The following is a 15349-nucleotide window of genomic DNA, read 5'->3' on the forward strand; positions in this document are numbered from 1 at the left end:
TTTTTATTTTTTATATTTATATTTATTTATTTATATTTTTTATTATTTATTTATTTATTTTTCTGAATTAGTCTACTTATATATATATATATATATATATATATATATATATATTATTTTATTTTATTTTATTATTTATTTATTTATTTATTTTTATATTTATATTTTATTTATTTTATTTATTACTTATTTATTTATTTATTTTATTTATTTATCTATTTATTTTTCCTGAATTAGTCTACTTCTATATTAATACAAAATATTCTTACAGCGAGACGAAGGTCTCGAGAGTTCTAGCCCATGAAACGACATACTGACAATGAACATTTGACAAACTATCCCAAGGACTTACAAAAAAACTAGCTTTAGGACTTGGAATCGCTGAATCCATAACGAAAGACTTAGAATCCGGACAGTGACCCAGATCTGACTTGTAAACCACCTTAGCCAAAACATTAACCAACAGACAGGGAATGCCGCCCACGCAGGGGAAACCGACCCTCAAGAAGAGTTGAAAAAACCTGATACTGGACGCTACAAACTTAGGATGAACAAATCCTCTTTCGACAATTGAACAAAACCAAAGACACGCAAACCTGAGAGGATTGAACAACCGCTTTCGACCATTGAACAAAACCAAAGACACGCAAGCCTGTTCAGTCATCATGCTGAGTTGGAGGCTGCTCCTCAATAATGCGGCAGCCAAAATGCTCTGGTTCTTCAGGCTCCGCGGAATGTCCCTCTGTTCTAGCAAGTTCTTCTGCTGCAGGAGCGCTCGGGCCAGCTGGAGTGGGCGAATCCTGAATTGCACAGCCCCCAATATCCCATCTTTGCGCAGTCACATTCGTCGAGGGAGCATTCCGGTGTTCCATACACTGGTGCTGAGGAACTCCTGAGCTAACTATCTCCGAACCCCCAGCTTGCTCATTCAACCCAACAATGACCAATAAAATGAAGGAGGAATTACCAAGTCTACAGGGGAGGCGGAAGCGAGCCGTGTGCATTCTAGAGTGCTGAGAGCTCACCTCTAACATAAAATGCCTCCTTCCTCTACCACGCCCGCTTCTGGTCGCCGGATAGCAATAAAAACTGAAGTCCGAAGCCTCAGACGAAGGGTCCGAGGTTGTTGAGGACGCCTGGTGGAGGACCCAGCCATGAGAGCTGCCTCTTCTGCAGCCCATTCTGGGGCGCTCTCTGGGCATGTTGATATGAGCTGTGGAAGCGAAACAAACAGTCAAAGAGGGGAATACACAGTGGCTACAGGGGAGAATTCGAAGCAGGTGAATTGGAGCATGAAAGCCTGGAAAAGTGTTAGCTTCTCGCACCAGAGCCAGACAGTGCCCTGAACTGTCTCTAGCACAAGAAGCTTTGACCTTGCTTTGCCAGCAAAAGCAGATGAGAAGAGCGAAAATGAGAACCATGCCGAGCATCGTTGCAGTCAGGTTATCAAAATGCCGCGCCTGGGAGAGCTGCATTAATGCAGTAATAAAGTTTAATGTGTGAACTATTAACTGCTGCGTCCTGCAGCTCCATCTGGCTGCGGTGAGCGGCCACGCGCCCTCCGCCAAGCCATCCTCGTACTAAGTTCTAGATTGATCACCCGCATCTGGGACATTATTAGAAAGTATTAACTTGGCCAATTTGTATGATTTAATGAACTTTAATTTTCATATGTATTTTTATATAGGTGATTACAAATCTACAAATGTCTCAAAAGAGGAAACTACAAACTACAATTGGGGAAATCTATGGATGGACAATAGGGAAAACTTCTAAGACTCAAAAAAATTTAGAAACATGTGAAGAAACTCATAATGCTGATGTGGAACAACAATTACATGAAATTTTTGGAAGTTCTTCTGATCGTGATCTAGATGAAGAAACAAATGAAGTTTAAGAAGAAGTTGCTAATAATTCAAAAATGAAAGTGCAAACAAAAAGACACTTTCGTATGGAATGGTTAGATAAGTTTCTTTGGTTGAATTATGTGAGGTTTGATGATAAAATAGCTATGAAGTGTAGTTATTGCGAGAAGTATAAGATGAATGGACCATGGGGTTTAGGTAATGGTTGCACAACATCACAACATGATGCTCTTGTTACTCATGAAAAATCATTGGTGCATAAAGATGTGCAGGCAAGATGGATAAATTCTCTAGAGGGAAAGATGAAACCAATTCCAGGTCATATTAGACAGCTTGAAGATGTTAATAAGGAAAGAGTGATTTCTAGAATGAAAGGAACATATTTCATCTGTCAAGAAGATTTATCTCTTTCAAAGTATGAGAAACTTTGCAAATTTCTAATGGATGCAAAAACTCCATATATGCCGAATTCGTAAGAGTACTCTTCATACACAAATCGTAAGTATGCAAATGATTTTATATATTTCATATCAAAACATCTTGAACAGATTCAGATAAAAAATATGATGGAAATCCCTTTCTTCATTAATGGTCGATGAAAGCACTGATCGAACCTTAGAGCAACACCTTGTTGTTTATGCAACATATTTAGACTCAAAGGGTCTTGGTCCACCTATCTCACAGTTTATGAAGCTCAATGATGTAGTGGATGGAAAAGGGAAAACCATATCTGATAGTGTCAATCAATTAATAAATGTTAGAGGCCTTCAATATAAATATTTGATAGCTGTTTCTACGGATGGAGCTTCAACAATGATTGGACATGAAAATGGTCTTGTTTCATTTTTGAAAAAGAACAATCCAAACCTTATTACAGTTCATTGTGTGGCTCATCGTGAGCCTTTAACAGCAGCAGATGCTTCTAAGAAAATACCTCAGTTATTATATGTTGAAAAAATTGCAAACAAAGTGTATTCATGGGTTCAAAACTACCCAAAAAGAAATAATGAACTTAATGATTTGCTTAGAGTCACGCAAATTGATGTTCTTGATGTTCCACAAATACATTCAGTGAGATGGTTATTGAGAGGGGAAATTATTATAAGGCTTGTGAAGCTTATGCCAACAATTTTAACTTTGTGGAAAAATGAAAAAAAAACTTCATCATGGTATGATAAGGCACATATATATTCTATCCAATATTGTTTACATATGCTTGCTGATGTTCTAGGGGAATTGAACAAGTTGAATATGACTTTTGAAGAAGAAAATATAGACATTACAACTATTGGGGTGGCTCTTGAAGTAACTATAAGTACATTATCCAAGTGGTTTTTGAGAAAAGAGACATTTGCATAAGACACAAGTTATCTTTCAAAATTTTTAAGTGATTCTCAAAATGGATACATTGATATTAAAGATGAAGGGACATTGGTAGATAGACATGAATTACAATACATCTCTATCTCAGCCATGGATATTGAATGCAATGAAGCAAGGAAACAATCTATGAAACCTTGTATTGAAGGTACACAAGAGAGTTGTCAACAACTCACAAAAGGTTATATAGAGACTCTCATAGACTCTTTAAATGAAAGATTTCCAGACCTTCATCTTTTTAGTGCAGCAAAATTGTTCAGCCCTTGCTATTATGCAGAAGAGCGCTGTAATTGTGAGAAAAATTTAGAACGTTGGCTTTTAAAGCTTTTTCAACATTTGCAACATACCATATCAAGTGATGTTGGATTTGTAGCTTTATTTGATGTTAAAGCTTGTAAAAGAGAGTTGCACCCTTTTGTTGATTCATTAAATTTGGCTTGTGAGGGTTTTCTATGAAAGAAGCATGGAAAAGCTTTCGTAACACAAAACAATGGCACAAAACTTATCCTAATATGATGAAATTATGGCAAGCCGTGCTCACTAATCCTGCAAGTACAGTAGATTGTGAAAGGGGATTTTCTAAGCAAAACATCATCAAGGACATCAGAAAATCAAGGCTAGGGTTGGATACACTGGATGCTTTAATGAGAATATCTTTGAATGGACCTGAATCATCTAATGTTGATTGGCATGCAGTATATGAGGTATGGACTGATACAAAGTCAAGAAGGATTCTTGAGCTTTGAAATTTCTTCTAGGTTATGTTAAGATATCCCTATTGAAAAGTTTTTTGTAGTTTCTCTAGAAAGATTGACTTTAAATGAAGTATAATTACGATCTATTATTAATTTTTTTTATTTTTTATTTTTATTTTTTATTTTTTATTTTTTTATTTTTTATTTTTTATTTTTTTTCGTATTTTCTCTAACAAGTTTGAATTTCAATGAAATACACTATAGTTTGGAGAAATTCCGCTAAATGTTTTATTTATACTATATTTGCATGGTTTTCATTGTGTAAATAGTCTCACTATAAATTTGGATTATAAATATGATAGGCTACAATTCCACTATTTTTTACCCACGTACAATGATGCATGGTGTCGTTAAATTTCTTTATTTTGTTTGTTGACTTCTATAATGCTAGATTTGTTTGAGTATGGTAGTGAGGTGCACAACAATAAATGACTTCTGAAAACTAACTGTTGTGTTGTATTTTTATTTTTATTTAATTAAGTTAAAAAAATGAAAACCAAATATTTGTTTTCTATTTTTAGTGAGACATCTTATTTTTTTGGATCTGGAAATTATAATAAAACTAGTTTGAAAACTAACTAGTGTCAGTTGTATTTTTATTTTTATTTACTTAAGTTTAAAAAATGAAAAACAAATATTTTTTTTTAATTTTAGTCAAACTGATCCTATTTTTTTGGATCTGGAAATTGTAATAAAACTAGAATTCGAGTTTGTTAGTGAGGGGAGATTGAAAATTTTCATATATAATATACGTATAGACCAGAATATGTTAAAAATAATGTTTCCGGGTTGACAAATGTTTGAACATTTTGTCCTCTGTACATTGTTTCAGATGTGTTGTTAATGGTAAAACTACATAAAATATTATAGAAGAATGAAAAATGTGTGTGATTATATAAAATATTATAGAAGAATGAAAAATGTGCGTGAAATTTTAATTGAATGAATTTTCTGAGCCTTTTTAGAAGAATGAAAAAGATCTGTGATTAGAATTTTCTTAGCCTTTTTAGAAAAATGGGAAAAGTTAGTGATTATAATTTTCCCTTCCTTATTTCAGAGTTTATGAGGAAAATCGCTTCAATCTGGTTTGTACACGCATCAGAAGAATTTATGAATTGAACCGTTTATGAATTAAACTCTAGTCTTGATCTGTGTAAAAAAATCCTAAATTAATGTTCTAGCATCATTTGGGATAATCCAATTGTAAATCCAAAGATAACTTTACGAGAATGATTTGTAATTGTTCAATCCTCTTGCTTTAATGGTGAAAAATTATAGTTGAATGGTCAACTAAAAGTCCACACTATCTATATTTGCCTTCAAGTTTTCTGCTGCTTGAAGATTGTCCAGATTAGGGATCACCTGTTGATATAATTGTCCAGATTGGGGATCACGTGTTGATATTTCAGCCATTTGTTTTTTTTAAAGATGGATATATCTATGTGAAGTCTGAAAGTTTGCAATTATAAGCACAACTTTGGTAATTTGGTTTAAAGAATGTTGTGTTAAGCATGAATAAATGCTAGTAGCTGTTACTTTTAGTAAATTACCATAATTTCACCATATTTTCAACATCATAAGTGTAAGATGATTAGTATTATACTCACATTGGAGGCTTGGATGACCATGCTCACACTGCGGATGTTGTACGTTGCTCACTAGCATCTATGTGAAAACTATATGATTCTACTTTGAAGCTTTATGAACAAACATAGAATTATTTATTGATTATTACATAGAAGAGTTCAATGCGGGAAGATCCAATGCTACTATTTTAGTTTATTAGTATGAAAGGTGGTTTATTGCATAGTTTAAAAAAATGGCCGTTTCGAAACAGAAACGGCCGAGTTGGTCTGTTTCAATGCCCTCAAGACTGACTCGGTGGAGGAAATGGCTAGTTTGGCCGAGTCAGCCATGACTCGGCCAACTCGGCCATTTTCGTATTGACTCGGCCGAGTCACAAACAACGGCGCGTAACCCATTAAAACAACGATTTAACATTATTTTAATGAATTTTTAAGGTGTTTTCTGATTGGTTTGGACTCCAAGGTGTTATATGAATTAGCTAAATGTTATTTGGGATCCATTTCCCCTTCCCAAACTCTATTTAACACACTCAAATGCTCTCATTCTCTCACAACAATCTCATGCATTTGAGTGAGAACTTCTTTGAGAGTTAGTGAGCAGTTCTTGAGCTTGTTTTTGGAGCAGCAGTGAGGAGTCTTGGGGGAGCATTGTAGCTGGAGTGAGGAGCTTCTTGGGCAGCCATTTGGAGCAGCATTGAGGAGCTGATTCTTGGAGCAAGCTTGAGGAGGCAGTTTGTGCCTGGAGGTATTTTTTTTCACCTCTATAAATCTGTTTTTGCTTATTAAATTTTAGGTGCATATCTAGAAAGCCTAGAGAGTGGTTTTTGTCAAAGAAATGAACATTGAATCAATGTTTTTTTTTTTTTTTTTTTTTTTTTTTTTCAGATTGTTTGCTTTCATTTCCTAGTCAAAAAATGGCACCTAGAGCGAGAGATCCTGCTTGGGCATATGTTGAAATGGTTGATAGTCAAATGCAATGCAAATTTTGCCATAGGAAAATTAAGGAAGGTCCTGGGGGCATTAATAGGCTGAAACAACACTTGGCAGGGATTAGAGGCCAAATTACCCCATGTACCTCACCAAAAATTGGGGAGATTAGGAAGCATTTGTTGGCCAGTTTTGAGAAATTTAAAGAAGATAAGGCTAGGCAAAGAGACATACAAGCTGAAATTGGGAGGAAGAGGGAGATACAAAAAATGATGGCTACCAACCCCCATTATGATTTTGAGGGTTCTTCCTCTATCCCTCAAACTGATACATCCAACCCTTGCCGATATGTTCCTCCCTCTTTTGGTTCTGTTCAAGATAAGGGAAAGGGTAGAATGAAAAAGGGTGATGTGACTATTAAAAGTTATTTCACTCCCTCCTCTCCATCAGATTCACATGGTCCTGAAGTTAGTAAAAGTCAAATGCAGCCCACTTTAGATGACCATTGGAAGAAAGAATTGAGGGAGACTGCTTGTGAGTACATAGCTAGATGGTGGTATGATGATGATATCCCCTTTAATGCTGCTCGTTCACCATATTATGAGCCTATGTTTGATGCCATACATGCTGCTAGAAAAGGCTTCAAAGGCCCTACTATGCATGAGCTAAGGGGGTATCGTTTGCAGAAAGAAATTTAATCCATTAATGAGTATTTGAAAGAATTCAAGGACTCATGGGCAAGAATAGGATGTACCATCGTGTCATATGGATGGACTGATCAAAGAAACCGTACCATCATAAATTTTCTTGTCTTTTGCCCATGGGGAACCATGTTTTTAAAATCAGTTGATGCATCTGATAAGGTAAAAGATGGGCAATTGTTGTTTCAGTTATTGGATCAAGTTGTTGAGGAGGTGGGGGTGGCTAATGTTGTTCAAGTCATCACAGATAATGCCTCTAACTATGTTCTTGCTGGTAAACTGTTAGAGGAAAAACACAAGACCATCTTTTGGACCCCATGTGCTGCACATTGCATAGACCTCATGCTTGAGGATATTGGAAAAATAGAGTGGGTCAAAAACACTATAGATCATGCCAAAAGCATAACAAAATTTATCTACAATCATACATTGATTTTGAGCCTCATGAGGAAACACACTGGGGGCAAGGATATTATTAGGCCTGCCATCACTAGATTTGCTACACATTTTTTGACATTGCAATCTATGCTTTCCCAACATAGAAACTTGCAAAAGATGTTTTCCAGTGATGAATGGAATCAAAGCAATTGGTCTAACAAACCGAAAGGCAAAGAATTGAAAAGGAAAGTCTATGAAGAAACTTTTTGGAGAAAGGTAGCAGAGATTGTGAAGTTTGCTGAGCCACTAGTTAAGGTGTTGCGGTTGGTGGATGGGGAAAGGTTGGCTATGGGCTTCATTTATGAGGCTATGGATCAAGCAAAGGAGAAAATAAAGACGGTATACAAGGATAGAGTGGCAAAGTATGGGCCCATTTGGGCAATCATTGATGAAAGATGGAACAATCAACTCCATCGCCCTATACATGCAGCTGGGTATTTTTTGAACCCACGATATCATTATAAAGCTAAGGAGTCAGGATCTTTGAGGGGGGAGGTCAGAGATGGACTGATTGATTGCATTGATCGCATGATCCCATTGGAGTCTGATCAACTGGAGATACACCAACAGGTCACAACCTTCAACAATGCATCAAGTACCTTTGGGAAGAACCTAGCAAAGATTGCAAGAGAAGCAGATGAGCCAGGTAAACAAAAATTTCAATTTTCAAATTCTTAATAGTTTTAATTTTTTTTTAAATTTTGTTAAATCGTTTATAATTTGAAAGTTAGATATAATTTGTAATTTTGTTGAGCTAACTCATTACACTCCTATTTTTTTTGCAGCACAATGGTGGGAGGCCTTTGGTGGCCATTGTCCTGAATTGCAAAGGTTTGCAATTCGTATTTTGAGTCAAACTTGCAATGCATCTAGGTGTGAGCGCAATTGGTCTGTCTTTGAGAGGATTCACACAAAGAAGAGAAACCGTTTGGATAAAAAACGGTTAAATGATCTAGTTTATGTCCAATACAACCTCCGGCTCAGACGAAAGCATTTGTTGAACAAAAGACCTGATTCAGATCCCATTGTGTTGGAAGACATTGATCCAACATCAGATTGGGTAGTGGAGAGTTGTCCAGCAGAGTTTGATCCTGATGAGGATCTTGATTTAGATTTAGATATTGAGACATCGGTTGAACTTGAACATGCTGTTCAGTTGAATGCAGATTCCAATCCACCAGCCTCAGTCTCACAGCCAGCAAGGACTCCAGTTGTAGGTGCTTCCTTTGCTCAGCCACGACAGAAGCGCAGCCACATATCTACTCTATCTCAGCTTGCATCTGCTGCAGTTGCACAGCCTGCTAGTGGTACCACTTCTACAGTTGCAGTTGGAGATGATGATGATGATGAGGAGCCATGGGGCCCCCTGTCTGACTCTGACTCTGATGATGATCCAGATATTGATCGACATGATCTTGGCTCCTCTGGCAGTAGCTACTAGCCAGTAGTACTAGTACTGGAGTTTGGTCACCGTCACAGTTTACTTTTGTTGTATAGGCCATTTCTAGCCTCCTTGGTTATGTGTTTTTTGTTTTGAGTCTTTGATCATGTATGACAGTTGACTATGTATTGCCATTGGGTACCATTTTGATATAATGGATTGGTTCATGAGCCTAATTTGATCATATGTTGTCTTCCATCTATATTATAATGCTGTGTGTTTGGAAACATCAATGAAAATCTTTAAAATTATGTTTTCTTATAAAATAAATAAATATTTAGTGTATTTTTTACAACAACCGAGTCATTGAAATCGAGCTAGCCGAGTCATTTCCGTTTCGGAGTCGGAGTCGAAGTCGATCCTCGGTCGAGTCAGAGTTTTAAAACTATGGTTTATTGGCGTAAAACGTAAAGTGAAGGGCATATAAAATGTAAAAACGTCATGAAATTTTCATTTGACGGGCAGAGGGAATTTGAAATTTCAAGCCTGGCTACTACTAATCGTATACATGCAAAATTTAGTCGTCATTTGTAATCACAAATTTATCATTTACAATTGTCATTTTTTTGGGTAGTTTCATATTCATTATATAAATGACTGATTTAGTAGTTTATATTCGTTTCATTTACTTTCATTAATAATCATTATAAACGACTAATTTAGTCATTGTATATTCTTTTTATTTGTATTCATCATTAAACAATATAAATTACTAATTTATTGATTTTATGTGTTTATTATTAATCGACATAAATTAATATGTATGGTTTTGCAACTAAATTAAAAAATGTCATATAATATGCATGATCATCAAATATGAAAACTTAAATTTACATATGTTAATTATAATACTAAAAAATATCAAGTACAACTATAAATAATTTCAACCACAAATTATATTATATGAAATGTCAAATATTACAATATGAATTTCCAACTTAATATTGGTTGGACTACAATTTACACATGAAATATTGTTTCATCACTTCAAAACATTATCGTTGTGTTTCCAAGGCATTGCAAGTGAATTCACCAACTCTAAAGACTTGACCATCAGTATGTATGTGTGTGTCTCATGTAGGATATTGGCTTTAAGAGTATCACTAGTTTGGTTCTCTATTGGCTCCAAAATGACTTCCACTCCACCAAGAGCCTGAATAACATTTGTTTAATAATTATTTAGATTCCACATATTCCCATCATGTCGCTGATGAGTCCACCAAAATGGATTTTGTTTCAACACCTGATACTGTTTTAAGTCTGTTCGTACCCTCCAACCTTTGTCATAATCTAGTGTGTGTCTATATTTTTGAAAGAGAGTATTAATGTGAGGAATACCTCTATCCCATGAATCCTGTAATATCCAAGCAAAAGAAGTGTTGTAAATATAGTAGGTTCAATAATTATAAAGAGAATCCAGTAGAAAGCATACCTCAAGATCCTCAAGAGTTAATCGTCTATTATGAGCCTGTGCTTCCTACCTCTTTAAAGCATATTCAACCCAAACACATTGAGAGTCTATGAATTCACTCTCCCAAGGCTGCCATAGACCATATTTCTATCTCAACACACAACTTTGAACTTGCACTTTTAAATAGCTTCAACTAGAGATAAATTGCCTACACTTATCTATATGTATTGATACAGATTTGGAACAAGTTGATATTCCTCATGGCTCATACCACTACAGAAGTGTGTAACACCATCATCCATCTGTAAACTATAACATAGGTCACTTTGTGGGATTAAAATATGGCCCATAGATAGCATTCCAATCCCTCCAATTTCCTTGGATGTATAGAAGATAACAGGAGGAAACCTAATTTACAAAACATAAATTTTCAGAATAATATTCAAATCTAACCAAGAAATTTAAGATTATGTGTATTTCCTTGATGCATATTAAAGTCCTTTTCCTATGAAAAGACACAAGATACATGCTTGGAATCTTGGAGTTCAAATCAATTTTTATGCTTGTTTGAATTTTATTTTCACATTTGACAAGGAGATCAAGAAGATCATGTGTATGCACTGTTGCTTCATGGAAATAGGTTATGATCCTTTCAAAAATCAAAGAAGACAAACTAGTATGTAATAAATGTCTAAAATAAGAAAATGTATTCAAATTGACAATCTAAAATAGCTTGGAGCATCATGCAAGCAAAGACATGAAAAACTAGTACAGTTCAATATGCAATAACTAGAAGCACTTACCTATTAGTGCAATATTCCATTTGTTTACAATTTTGGTAAAGGTTGTTGACCTTGATGACATAAGGATCTACCTAACACTATTCTCAACCACATTCATGTGTTCATCACCAACTCGCAAGAAAGAAATAGTAGTGCGCTCTTTACTCTGCTCATTTTGCAAATTCCAAACTCCATCCTTCGTATTGATAAATGCTTCTTGAGACATTCTTATCTTTGGTAATATTCAAACTTCAAATCCACACCTACACATAAAAAAAATCCACAGATTAATTTATCTTTCATCCTTTTTCATAAAACATATAACGTATAAATACATGGAAACAAATAAGCTAGCTAGGCAAGGAGGACTTACATGTTGAAAATCAATTTTTGGTTGTCTTTTCTATAAACAAAGATAAAATTATTCTCCCATTCTAATGTTGTGATACTACGATGAAATCTGTTCTTTATATCCCATAAAACACTACTCCCAATATTAACTACAAAATATTCAAGAGACCAGACAGTTGATTTTAGATTTGAGTAACCTCAGGTGCCTCAAGATTTTACTGAAAAATATAAAAAAACAAAACAAGGGAAAAAACACCACTTTAACATCATGTTTCATCAACCTCATGCGAGCATCTCTAGGCCAACACTTTTTTGTTGTTGTAACCAACCATGTTTTCATTGTTCGGATCTGGATTTTCTGTAAGATAGCTCTAGATAATATCCCTTGCCTCTTCATGAGTGAATCTACGAAGAATGTGAACCTTGTCAATATAATAAGAACACAATCTTCTAGGATGTATCGCTTCCAATTTTATATCCTCGTAAGTAATAAATTCATTTGGCATCCACGGAGGACTGACTATTTCACTTTCCCGAGTCAAACCAAGGACCAAAAGATCCAATACCATACCATAATATTGCACAACAAAGGAGGCAAACTGAAGACCTCGAATCATCCCATATGAATTGGTACGGCTCATATGATATAACAATGCTGTTTTTTGCAGTGACATAATCAACAATGTTTTGTTCGAGCACCAAATGTAGAAGTCTGCAATAATTATTAATTCAAATTCTAGAAAAATAATTGAATCAAAAGAATGATTTTCAGTACTCACAAATTAATAGCATAAAACAAAAAAATTACCTATTTAACATTGAAAGATCTATTTTTTCAAATAAATTTTCAAATTTTATTTGAAGCATCACAACACATTGAACTTCAATGGTATTCCTTATATCCTTCAAATTATTGATTCCTTTAAACCATATATATACCAAAAGTGGAGGTGGCTCTAAATTTGTAGGTTTGATCCAGTTTGGAAAGAGATGGCATTTGTCACCTTCATAGCAAAGATATTGATAAAGATATGCATATGCAATTTTATTAAGAGGTTCAATTTCATACACAGTGGTTAGATAGATATACAAGTCCATAAACTCAATGCCCTCCTACAATGTGAAACATAGCCAGTTATTAGAAACCCAAACAAACAACATCTCAATGCCATTGATTTAGCATCTGGAAGTGATTAATTATACAACTTACTTCTTTGAAGGAATGTTGAGTAAGTAGATGACATTTGATATGTGATAATGCCTCATGTGGATTATCATATGCCTGCTCGATAAGACCCATCTCTTCCCTCTGTTGTTGATTTAATCGGAAAACAACACTATAAGATTCTTTCAATCATTTGAGTGCTAGTATTAGGAGTTTGGTATCATGTTTATAAAACAATGGTGGAAAAGGAATGGGAGAAATTTTCTCGATTCCATCCAATGCACTGTAGTGTTCTAGATGGCCAAAAATCAGGGAAAATTTTAAGAACCCCCCGTAAATTTATAAATATAATAAATGGGCGAATCTCCATGGTATATAGGAAAAATGGAAGGCGATTTTATCAATAATATAATATGTATATATAATTTTTTGGCGAATCTCTCACCAGGCATGGCGAATATTTTACTCAACTATAAAATCTTGTAAGATCTTGGCGAGTCTTTCACTAAATAATAAAACTTTGTAAAGTCTTAGTGAATCTTAGCATAGGCTACATGCTGGTTTAATTCCCCCATTTAAATAGGCTACATTCCAGGTGAATACCATGGGTCAATACCATGTGCCATTTTGGTGAATACCATGGGTCAATACCATGTGCCATTTTGGTGAATACCACGGGTCAATACCATGTGCCATTTTTATTTTTATTAATTCTAATATTAGGGTTAATAATGGTTTTTTGCATGGTATTAATAACAATCTAGTCCATGGTATTTGTCCCATAGTATTTTGGCCATAGGTTTCACCTAAATATAACCCATTTTTTGAGTGTTCGTAAATATAAGGTGACTTATGGAGTAAATATAAAAAAATGTTTTATTTGTTTACCATACCTCTCGTTTATTTATATTTTTATTAATTTACCATACCTCTTTTACAAATATGGTATTTGGCCCATAGGATTCACTTAAATAAAACCTCTTTCTTGAGCCTTCATAAATAGAACGAGGGTTATGGACTAAATATAAAAAGAGGTTTTATTTATTTACGATACGTCTAGTTTATTTATATTTTTATTTATTTACCATACCTTTTGAGTAAGTATAAAAAGACGTTTTATTTATTTACCATACCTCCACTTTACTTATATTTTTATTTGTTTACACCCTTACATGTATATAAGGTGACTTATGGAGTAAATATAAAAAATGTTTTATTTATTTACCATACCTCTCATTTATTTATATTTTTATTAATTTACCATACCTCTTTTATAAATATGGTATTTGGCCCATATGATTCACTTAAATAAAACCTATTCTTGAAAATGGGCGAATGGATTCACTTAAATAAAACCTATTCTTGAAAATGGGCGAATCAAAGGTTGTAAGTCCTAATTTCAAGGGCTAAATTTACCTTTTTTACCCTCTCCCTTAAAATAAGGTGGGCTATTTGAGGTGATTTGTAAAAATGTACTATGATACAAAATATTCGCCCACTAAAAATTTAAAACCCCTTAATTTCGCCAAAGGGCGAACATTCGCCCCTAAAATTATCCTTGCCAAAAATTCCCCAGGTGTTACATAGGGGCCACATTTCAAGTAATTATGTTTCCATTCCTATTAATAAATCAACATAATTGATTAGTAATTTATAAACCTCTTTGATCTTGAACATTACAAACTGTCCATTCAATATAGTGTAGGGGAAATAAAAGCATGCATGCTCTGCTTTCAGCCAAAGACATGTGAACCTTCCTAGATTTTTCTGACGTACTAGCTTTTCCAAAATTGCACCACGCCTTATACATTCATGATTATAATGAGAAACTTTAGTTCATCAATATGCTTTTGATTTTACATAATGAAGAATCATATTCTCAATTGGCACTGGTAGACTAGGCACCTGGAGTACAAAAGAAATTATATTATTTATAAACTTGAGATATAACAAAGAACATAAATAAAGAAAACAATCAAATTTGTCATGCTTAATTGAAATATCTATTACAACATGTACCTTCCAGGGGATGTTTTCCTTCAAACAATGCAAGCTTCACTCAAATGTTGCAAAATGGTGTATGCCTTGTTATGCTTGATGCCCTTTGTCACAATATAACTGAGTATGTTAGCAATTAGATAATACAATCACTAAGATACTCAGAAATTGCATAACACTAAAACAACATAGAGGGAGAAACAAGGATGTATAAACTTCGAAGCAAACAATCAAATTAATCATTACAAAATGAGTTAAGAAGAGGAGAAATAACATGCCTATCAAGGGCTGAACCTACATAGAATATATTAAATCAATCCTATTTACTATCAACATCGAAGTGATTTCAATCTAATTGATACATTCCAAACAACAAAAACATCCTTTTCCTACTAGTTATCACAAAAGGAAAAAATTAAAATCACTTGGAATTGCATCAAGAACTGTTCAAAATGCAACAAGAAAATCCTAATTTAATTTTGTCCTTGAATTAAATTAGGAATTAAATTGTAATATCACATCTCATGACAACTTGTAATAGTTAGCTAT

At 34.3% G+C, this 15349-nt stretch overlaps 1 pseudogene; it reads right to left on the reverse strand.

The window, feature by feature from the left end:
• Window positions 1-1027: 1027 nt before the first annotated feature.
• Window positions 1028-15136, reverse strand: LOC149200019 (pre-mRNA-processing-splicing factor 8A-like; annotated as a pseudogene).
• Window positions 15137-15349: the final 213 nt, after the last annotated feature.

The sequence above is a fragment of the Pinus tabuliformis genome, chromosome 2_1, assembly GCF_031772625.1.
Source record: "Pinus tabuliformis cultivar Carrire ecotype Pingquan chromosome 2_1, CPIR1, whole genome shotgun sequence".
In the NCBI taxonomy this organism is placed as follows: domain Eukaryota; kingdom Viridiplantae; phylum Streptophyta; class Pinopsida; order Pinales; family Pinaceae; genus Pinus; species Pinus tabuliformis.